This window comes from Protobothrops mucrosquamatus, unplaced genomic scaffold (genome assembly GCF_001527695.2).
Source record: "Protobothrops mucrosquamatus isolate PMUCROS unplaced genomic scaffold, P.Mucros_1.0 scaffold2693, whole genome shotgun sequence".
Taxonomy (NCBI): Eukaryota; Metazoa; Chordata; class Lepidosauria; order Squamata; family Viperidae; genus Protobothrops; species Protobothrops mucrosquamatus.
This window is the reverse complement of record NW_015388739.1, coordinates 55438-64983: the sequence shown is the minus strand read 5'-3', so window position 1 is coordinate 64983 and position 9546 is coordinate 55438. Positions and strand designations below refer to the sequence as shown.

The following is a 9546-nucleotide window of genomic DNA, read 5'->3' as shown; positions in this document are numbered from 1 at the left end:
CATCTTTGCCTTAAAGCCTGGAAGAAGCATCTTGTTCGTCACCCTTGGTGTGGTCCTTCCACTTCCAAACTTCACTTTTTGGAAGCTGGCTATATTTTCAACACCGGACACGTAATCCCGGGTGGTGTATACAGAAGGAGAGGAAGGTGGCAGGATCTGAGGATCTTCTGTCCCCTCAGAAATCCTTGAAGGCTGCACAGAGGTGGCTATGGGTGGATATGGCAAGAGAGGCTGGGATCCAGTCATTTCAAAGCAAGAAGGAGATCTGGGTGGCAAGAACACCTTCAGAGATCGCTGAACCCTTTCTGGAAGTCCCCATCGGTGCTCTGACGTAAGATGTCTCAGGTGGGCCTCCAAGAGTTCCTTTTCCTCAATGCTGAGAAAATCGAGGTCTTGACTAAGGATTTGCACTTCTCCTCTATCACGTGGGGGAATCTTGCCCACAGTTTCTGCGGTGATCTTCTCTGCTTTAAAGAGATGTGGGGCAAAAGCTTGCAACGATTTTAGCACTGTTGATGGCAAGCCCCACGCATGCTGGATTCTCTTCCACTGGATGTGGAATTCCAGAATGTTCCAACTGCTCTCTGGGAGGAAAGAGAGTTCTGTCTTGGTACCAGAGCAAATCTGGACTTTAGTTTGCCTAGACTTGCCTGTTGCTCTTTGTCTCTTATTGCCAGCTTTGCTCTTGGGCTTTTCTAAAGTCTTCTGCTTGGGCTCTGGCTTAAACAATACCGGTTCATAGCTGTCTGTGGTTTGCAAATCAGGTCCACTTTTCTGTAAGGATTTGGGTGGTAAAGGCAAGAGAGGCTGGAATCCAGTTATCCCAGGATGAGAAGGAGATCCGGGTGGTAGGAAGGCCCTCAGAGATTGCCGAACTCTTTCTGGAAGGCCCCATCTGTGCTCTGATGTACGATGTCTCAGATGGGCCTCCAAGCGTTCTTTCACCTCAATGCTGAGGAAAACAAGGTCTTGACTAAGGATCTGCACGTCTATTTTTTCCCTTCTGGGTTTCCTAGATGTGATTTTCCCAGTAGTCCTCTCTGATTGAAGAAGATATGGGGCAAAGACATGGAGAGATCTAAGCACCATCGATGGTAGGCCCCATGCATGCTGGATTTTCTTTCGTTGGATGTGGAATTCCAGAAGGTTCCGGCTACTCTCTGTGAGGAAAGAGAGCACCATTTTGGTGCCAAAGCAAGTCTGGGCTTTAGTTTGGCTAGGCCTACCTGTTGCTCTCTGTCTCTTATTGCCAATTTTGCTCTTGGGCTTTTCTAGAGTCCTCTTCTTCTTGGCCTCTGGCTTAAAAATCACCAGTTCGTAGATGTCTTCAGTTGTCTGTAAGGATTTGGGTGCTAAAGGCAAATGAGGCTGGGATCCAGTCATCTCAGGACGAGAAGGAGATCCGGGTGGAAGGAATGCCCTCAGAGATTGCTGAACCCTTTCCGGAAGGCCCCATCTATGCGCTGATGTGCGATGTCTCAGGTGGGCCTCCAAGCGTTGCTTTGCCTCAGTGCTGAGGAAATTGAGATCTTGGCTAAGGACTTGCATGTCTCTTGTCTCCCTTCTGGGTGTCCTAGATATGGTCTTCCCAGTAGTCCTCTCTGATTGAAGAAGATACGGGGCAAAGACGTGGAGAGATCTAAGCACCATCAATGGTAGACCCCATGCATGTTGGATTTTCTTTCGTTGGATGTGGAATTCCAGGAGGTCCCTCTCCTCAATGGGGAGGAAAGAGAGCACTATTTTGAGACATAAGAACCTTGTTGCTTCAGTAGTCCCCCCTGTCTTAACCTGTAATGCTTTTGGAGGTGTCTTCATCATCCCCAACTGGTGCTTTGCCTTTTGCATTGGCACTGAAATTTGGGGAGCAGATGATGTGTCTTGAAATGGTCTATACCTGCAAGGCCAGAGAGGCTGTGCTGGAACCTGGGAAGAGGGGAGAGGAGGCAGGAATGGATGAAATGAATGTTGAATCCGTTTTGGAATCTCCCACTTATGCTTTATGGCCATGGTCCTCACACTGGTCTCCAGATGTTCTTGTGTATTTGTGTTGAGGAACCAAAGCTTCTGGGCCTTCGTTTCCAAATCTGCCTTGTCTCTTAGACTCCTCTGGGTTCTCCTTCTAGTGTGCTTCTGTAGGTCAAATGGAAAAGGAGCAAATATTCGCAGAGATTTCAAGATGGTGGATGGCAGTCCCCATGCGTGCTGGATCTTCTTGTGGATGACATGAAACTCCAAAAGATCCCAGGACGTATGGATGTAGAAAAGCAGCCTCACCTCAGGGGAACTGATAGCAGCCACTGGAAAGCTGGAACTAGTTCTTGCATCTGGTTTCCTCTGGTGGATGTCCTTCATAGGCTTTATGGTGGCTTCTTTCCAGGATGAAGTCCACCATGGCGATCCTTCTCTTCTGGAATGGGAAACATGAGCTCCCTCTCGCAGGTGGAATCCCAAATGACGTTCACAATGGGGTTTTTCATCAGTGACCCGTGGAGGAGGAACCATTGCTCTCAACGAATCTTGGATCAGTTGAGGAAGGCCCCATTTATGTTCCCTGGTCCAACACCTCACATGGGATTCCAGGTGATCTTTTGCATCTTGACTAAAAAAATGCAAACGATGGGTAGGGACCAGCACTTTACTCAGAGACGATGGCACTTGTACCCCCCTATGTGTTTTTCTTCCATCTCCCAATCTCTGCAGACCTGGACCTCTGAAGGACCTCTTCTGAGGCTCAGGTGGGACTGGCGCAAAAGCCTGTAGAGATTTGTGTACAAGAGCAGGTAATCCCCACTCATGCTGGATCCTCTTGTATTGTACATGTAATCCCATAAATTCCAGGTCTTCCTGTTTAAGGGACATTGGGGTGGTCTGTTTGTCAGGTGCCATCTTTTCTCTCCCAGACCTTGAGTTTTTTCCTTGGGACATTTCTCCTAGAAGATCAGCTTTGGGGAGAGCCTTCTTGACTGTGGTTACATGATGTATGTTTTCTGCTTTGTACCGTTGCTTTGAGGCAGTCTGGAAGAGTCGGTTGTAGGCATGCCATGGGGTTTTGGCTTGACCCTGGTCACCCTCAACTTGGGAACGAGAAGCAGGGGGCAGAAACATTTTCAATGATTCCTGGACCCGCTTGGGAAGACCCCATCGATGGGCTGCAGTTCGGTTCTTCATGTGAGCCTCCAGTAACTTCTGCGTCGCAAGAGCCACGAAGAACAAGCTCTTGGTTATTTTAATTGTCACTTTTAATACACCCCACGAACTGGTGATGGCAATGCCAAATCCCTCCAAGAGCCGTTCTGGTTCTAAAGAGAGTGCAGCAAAGGCCTGAAGAGATTTTTGAACCATGGATGGTAATCCCCATTCATGCTGTAACTTCTTGCACCGAACGTGCATCTCCAGAAGGTCCAAAATCTCTGTTTGGACAAAACATGGACCTTTCCTTGAGAATCTCAGTTCTTTTGTTCTGGAACCCAATGCACTGGCTGTTTGACTCTCCTGGCCAACATTCTTCTCCAGAGTGCACCTCCTGAGCTTGGGCATCTCTAGTGGTGGGCTTCCTACAATAACATTGCAAAACATCTTGTTCAAGGATTTAGTGTAGATACTGGGAAGACCCCAAAGATGCATTAATTGCTTGCGTTTTATGTTCAAGTTCATCTTTTCCACAATGTCCTGTTCCACAAAATACAAGCAAGATGGTCTGGGTTTGATTTCTGAGGACACACGGGAACATTTAGGAAGGAAAGCATGTTTGATGGGGCCAGAAAACTTCTTATATCCTATTAACTGGAACTTAATCTCCAGAGATTTTTTCTTGAGGTGAGTCTCCAGAGTATATCTAAGCAGATCTTCTAGACATACCTTGTTCTTTGGGAGGAGAGTGTTGGTTTCTCCCCACCTTCCACTGTCCACCTGAGTTTCTCCAAATGTGGCTTGAGGTTTCTCCTCTGGAACGAGTGAATGAAAAAACTTTGCAGACCGATGGACTTTCTGAGGGATGCCCCACCTTCGCTGTAACTTTAGCCGTTGAACGTGGAGCTCCAGGTTTTGTTTGACCGTCTCAGAAAGGAAATGCAACTCTAGATGAAGCAAGGAGATCTGAGTCACCGCCTTTGGAAGATCACGATGCCAGGTGGGTGCTTCTCCAATTAAGCTTCTAAGGGACCTCTGGACCAGGGTAGAATATCCCCACTCATGTTGTAGTCTCTTCTTCTTAACATGCATTTCTAAGTTTTCTCTGACTGCATTTTTGAAAAACAGAGACTTTACTTCTGAAAACTCAACGGGGATCTCCTTGAACTTGACTGAAGACAAAGGTCCTCCAGGACACATAGCTGCCAATATCTCCACGTACTTCAGCCCCAGGCCCCAGAGGGACACCAAGCGACCCCGTTGCAAAGCTACTTCAATCCGACCCATGGCTGCCAAGTCAAAGAAGAGGCAGGGGCTACGAGCCTGGGGGGTCTTGAGACCAGGAAGGATCAGCTTGGGAAGGGGTTGGCTTGCAGACAACCACACACAACGCCATGAGATTCGTGGGAGAGCAGGAAAGGTTTCCAAGCGCACCTCTAAATGTTTCTTAGTCAGGTGGACCTCCAGCTTCTTCAAGGCCTGAAGGCTTAACTTCTGAAGTGACTGAGCTGGACATAATCCAACTCCTCGCATCTTTTGAATGTCCAGTCGAGATTTTACAAGGCCCCCTGCCCATGTTTTTATCCCCAGACCGGGCTTCTGTGAACAGTGTTTCACCAACAGCTTGGTCTTCTCTTTGTAGAAAAGTCCTGGGAACAGGCGTCTGCATGATTGAAGGACTCTTCTGGGCAAGCCCCATCTCTGCTGGAGCTTCATCCTCTGAAGGTGGAACTCTAGGAAGTTGGTGACTTTTGGAGGAAGGAAAAGTAGCTCTCGAGGGAAGACGGAGGCTTGAGTGACAGCCTTTGAAGGACGCAGTGGGGACATGTCGCCACTGAAGTTCCTCAGGGATCTCTGGACCAGGAAAGGAAGACCCCACTGGTGCTGTATCCTTTTCTTCCTAAGGTGCATCTCCAAGACCTCCCGGGCTGATGGCTGGAAGAACGGGGTCTTCCCTTCTGCAAATTGAAAGCCAAACTCCCTGGTCCCATCAGATGGACGTGGCCTCTCTGCATCCTGCTGGATGATGGTGGCCATTTCAGTAACAGCTTCCATGTACTTGAGACCGAGCCCCCAGAGAGAGGCCAGGTGACCCCGCTGCAACGCCGATTCAATCCGACTCATGGCTGCCAAGCCACAGGAGGAGCAGAAGATACGGATTTGGGGAGTCTTCAGACCCGGAAGGATAAGCTTGGGGAGAGGTTGCCTTTGAGACCACCAACAATATTTCCAGGAGATTTGTGGGGCAGCAGGAAAGCTTTCCAAGCGCACCTCCAAATGTTTCTTCGTCAGGTGGACCTGCAGTTTCTTCAAGACTTTCGTTTTTAACACGAGGAGTGGCTGAGCTGGACATAATGGAAGACCCTGGTTTTTTCTAACTTTCTCCTCTTCCTTCTTGGGCCTTACAAGGTGCCCTGGCGGTGTTCTTATCCCCGATCTGGGCTGCTGAGAAAAGGGCTTTGGTGCCACTCTCTTCTCTTTATAAAGAAGTTCTGGAAACAGCCGTCGACAGGTTTCCAGGACTCTTCTGGGCAAGCCCCACCTCTGCTGGAGCTTCATCCTCTGAAGATGGAACTCCAGGAGGATGCAGGTGTCCTCGGGAAGAAAGGCAAGTTTCCGTGGCAGAATTTTGACGCGGCTCCTGGTCTTGTGGAGGACGGAAAAACGTGGGGCCAGGCACGGCAGGAAAGCCTTCAGAGATCTCCTGATCACACTCGGGAGACCCCACTCATGCTGCAGCCTCTTTTTTCTCATGTGGGCTTCCAAGGTTTCTCGCCCCCACTGCTGGAGAAACGGGGTCTGCGCCCCCAAGAATTCAGAAGCTTCCCTTCTGCATGGGAAGGGCTTGGAGGAAGATGGAGGAGGGGCCATTGCAACCAGGGACTCTACGTACCGCTTTCCCAGGTCCCAACAGGAACTCAGGCGCCATCTCTGCACAACCATCTCCATCTTCTTGGCATCCTGAAGGGGCACAAAGGGGAGGAAGACCAGGCGAGCTTGCAAGGGTTTGTCCGCATGAGATACCAGCTTGGGCAGAGGTTGCACGGTCAAACACGCCAAGCATCTCCAGGAGCGAAGGGCCACCTCTGGAAACACCTCTGCTTGTATTTCGACACACTTCTTAGCCAGGTGGAGTTTCACCTTCATCTGAATTACATCCAACGATCTCTGGAGCAATGGTGGACCTGTGACCACTGACCTTTTGGCCTTCTTGCCTGGTTTCTGTACTAGAGAAGCTTCACTCTTGGGCAGAGGAAGTGGCTTCATGTGCCTGAGAGCCTCTTGGACCCTCCTGGGCAGCTGCCAAAGCTTCAGCTGGACTCTCTTCTTGAGATGAAGCTCCAGCTTCTTTTTGGTCTTGGCAGGCACAAAGGTGAGGACCCGAGGCCTTCTCACCACAACCCTGACCCCCAGGGGCCTCCCCGAGGAGGAAGCTGGAGCCGAGGGCATGAAGCTCCTGAGGGACCTGAGGAGAATCCAGGACATCCCCAGCAGATGCTGGAGCCTCTTGGCTACCCAGTGAGACTCTAAGCTCTGAATCATAGCTTCTTTCATGAAGGAGACGGGCACAGGTGGAAAGTGTATCTCCTCTCCCTTGGCAGCCTCAGGAGAAGCTTGCTTGGGCGAGCTTCTGCTACTCTTCTGCTTTTGGAGGACACTTTTGTGGTGCTTACGGGACCTGCAGCTCCTCAGTCTGCTGAAGATGAGGGTAGAGTGGCCAGAAGAATCTGTCCAGCTACTGATGGAGGAGGTCTCATAAGTGCTGGAGGACAAGCTCGAGAGGTCCTCCATATAAATATCCAGCTCCCCAGAGACACTGCCCTGTGTCTTTCGATCCTGGAGGCTACGTTTCGAGGCCTTCTTCCCCGCCGCGACACTTGCCACATGCTGGGTTGTATCAGTGGATGCTGTGCCCTCTGGGCCAAAGGAAACAGGTCCCACACAGGCAGAAGTCACACTGGAGGTCCAGAGGCAGGACTCCTGTTCTTCCTCTACTGAGGTGGCAGTGGAAACTTTGGCTTCCTTGCAAGGCCTGGGAGAAAGCCGGAATCTGGATTTGGCATAGCCACAATGCTCTGTCCGTTGCCAATAAATGAGCTGCCATGCCTCCTGAGCTACCTGCAGGCACACCTGGCAGGCCAGTTCTTTGCAGAGCAATTGACGGAGACGCTGGTAGGGCGTCTGGCGGACACCGTCTTCGGTGGTCCCTGCAGAGGAGAAGAATTGTCCCGACATTAGATCTCTTTGGGGAACACTTTTGCCTGCCCCATCTAAACGTAAAATGGCTAGAGGGCCCAGGTGGTGCTACCTGAAGCAACCTAGAACTAAGGAGAAATCTCCTGGCAGTTAGAACACTTAATCAGTGGAACAGCTAGCCATCGGAAGTTGCGGGTGCTCCATCACTGGAGGCTTTTAAAGACAACCAATTGTCCAGAATGGTATACAGCAGGGGTGTCAAAACTCAATTTCATTGAGGGCCGCATCAGCATTGCGGTTGCCCTCGGTGGGCCGGGTGGGTGTGGCCAGGGTGGGTGCAGCCTACTGGGTGGGCGTGAGTGGAGTGGGTGTGGCCTGCTGGGTGGGCATGGCCAGCTCTACATCATTCGCGTCAAGGGTGCCTGTGAGGGCCTGGGCAGGAGTGGGACAGATCTGAGGGTCTCTGGCAGAAGGGAGTGGGACCGGGGCAAGCGCCAAGGCATGATCCACTGGAAGAGTAGGTGAGGGCCATTTGCTGGCCACTTCCAGGCGATGGTGCATTTCTTCATTCCTCACAAAGGGTGACATCTCCCCAGCATGCACCCAGAGGGCAGGGCCAACGCAGCCAACGCAGCAGGGTCTGGTTCCTCGCTGTTTCTAGACGGTCTTGTGGAGCTAAGACTGAATGCGTTTCACCATAGATGGCCACCACAAAATTGTACATTGGGTCCCGGCCGGCCTGGGCCAGAGCCAAGGCAGCGGGGGCCATTCCCTCACTGTTTCCAGGATGGCTTCACGGGCCCCATGAAACCACTTCGCAGGCCGCATCCAGCCCCCGGGCCTTGTGTTTGACATGTCTGGTATAGGGTCTCCTGCGTGAGCAGGAGGTTGGACTAGAAGACCTCCAAGGTTCGTTCCAGCTCTGTTATTCTATTAATTAATCAGCAGAATGGCTTGCCTCCAGAAGTTGTGGGTGCTCCATTACTGGAGGTTTTTAAGAAGAGATTGGACAACTATTTGTCCAGGATGAAGTCTCCTGCTTGAGCAGGGGGTTGGACTAGAAGACCTCCAAGATCTCTTCCAACTTTGTTATTCTGTTCCATGTTCGGTTGAAGAGGGCTGCTTGCAAGCTATTTCTCTAAGAGGGCAGGGGATGAATGTTTCAGCTGAATCAAGGAATCTTAGGACTGGGAGGGACCTTTTGAGGTCATCTAGTCCAAGCCCCTGCTCGAGGCAGGAGACCTTATACCATCCTGAACAAATGGTTGTCCCGTCTTCTCTTGAAAACCTCTGGCATCCATGACTCTGGGAGCCAAACCCTTACACTGATTACAGGTAGTCGTCAAGTTACGACTACGATTGTGTCCAAAATGTCTGTTGCTAAGAAAGACATCGGTTGGGTGATTTTTGCCCCATTTTATGAGCTTTCTTGCTACAGTTGTTAAACGAAGCACTGCAGTTGTAAAGTTGGTCACACGCTTGTCAAGTGAATCTGACTTCCACATTGAGGAAAACTAATTCACTTAAAATTGTGGACTCCACTTAACCAACACAGCGTTCACTTAACAACCGCCGCATAAAATGTTAGAAAAGCATATCCAGTCTTGTGATGCCTGGACTTACAAGCACAATGACTTCTTACGGCCATAATCGCAGTTTTGAGTATGGTTATAACTCGAGGAGTAGTTGTATGCCCAGTTCTACTGCCTTTGTTTTAAGTCAAATGGTGCCTCTCGTCCATTTTAAATGGTTAGTCCTGGAGTAAGGTCCTGTTGATTGTTTTTGATGGATATGCCTTGATTAATACCAGGTAAGCTGCCCTGGGTAGCGTTTTTAGAGAAAAGCAACATTGGAACGAAACAGAGAGGATCGCCCCTCGGCAAGGATGACAGGCCCATTGGTGAAGTGGTCCATATTTTTGAGAGCCAGTTTGGTCTCATGATGATAGCACCAGGCTAGAATCAGGGATCCTGAGTTCTAATGCTGCCTTGGGCACAAAGGCAGCTGAGTGGCCTTGGGCCAGCCACTTCCTCTCAGCCCTTGGAAGCAGGGAATAGCAAACCACTTATGAAAAACCTTGGCGAGAAAACTACAGGGCCTTGTCCAGAAGCAGACACAAGGGAACAGAAGAAAGAGACAGAGAGAGAGGGGGAGGGAGGGAGAGGGAGAAGATGATAGCTAGCTGGGAGATATAGATAGATAGATAGATAGATAGAT

The 9546-nt window shown here is 50.3% G+C and overlaps 1 pseudogene; it reads left to right on the top strand.

The window, feature by feature from the left end:
- Positions 1–9158: 9158 nt before the first annotated feature.
- Positions 9159–9249, top strand: LOC114923268 (annotated as a pseudogene).
- Positions 9250–9546: the final 297 nt, after the last annotated feature.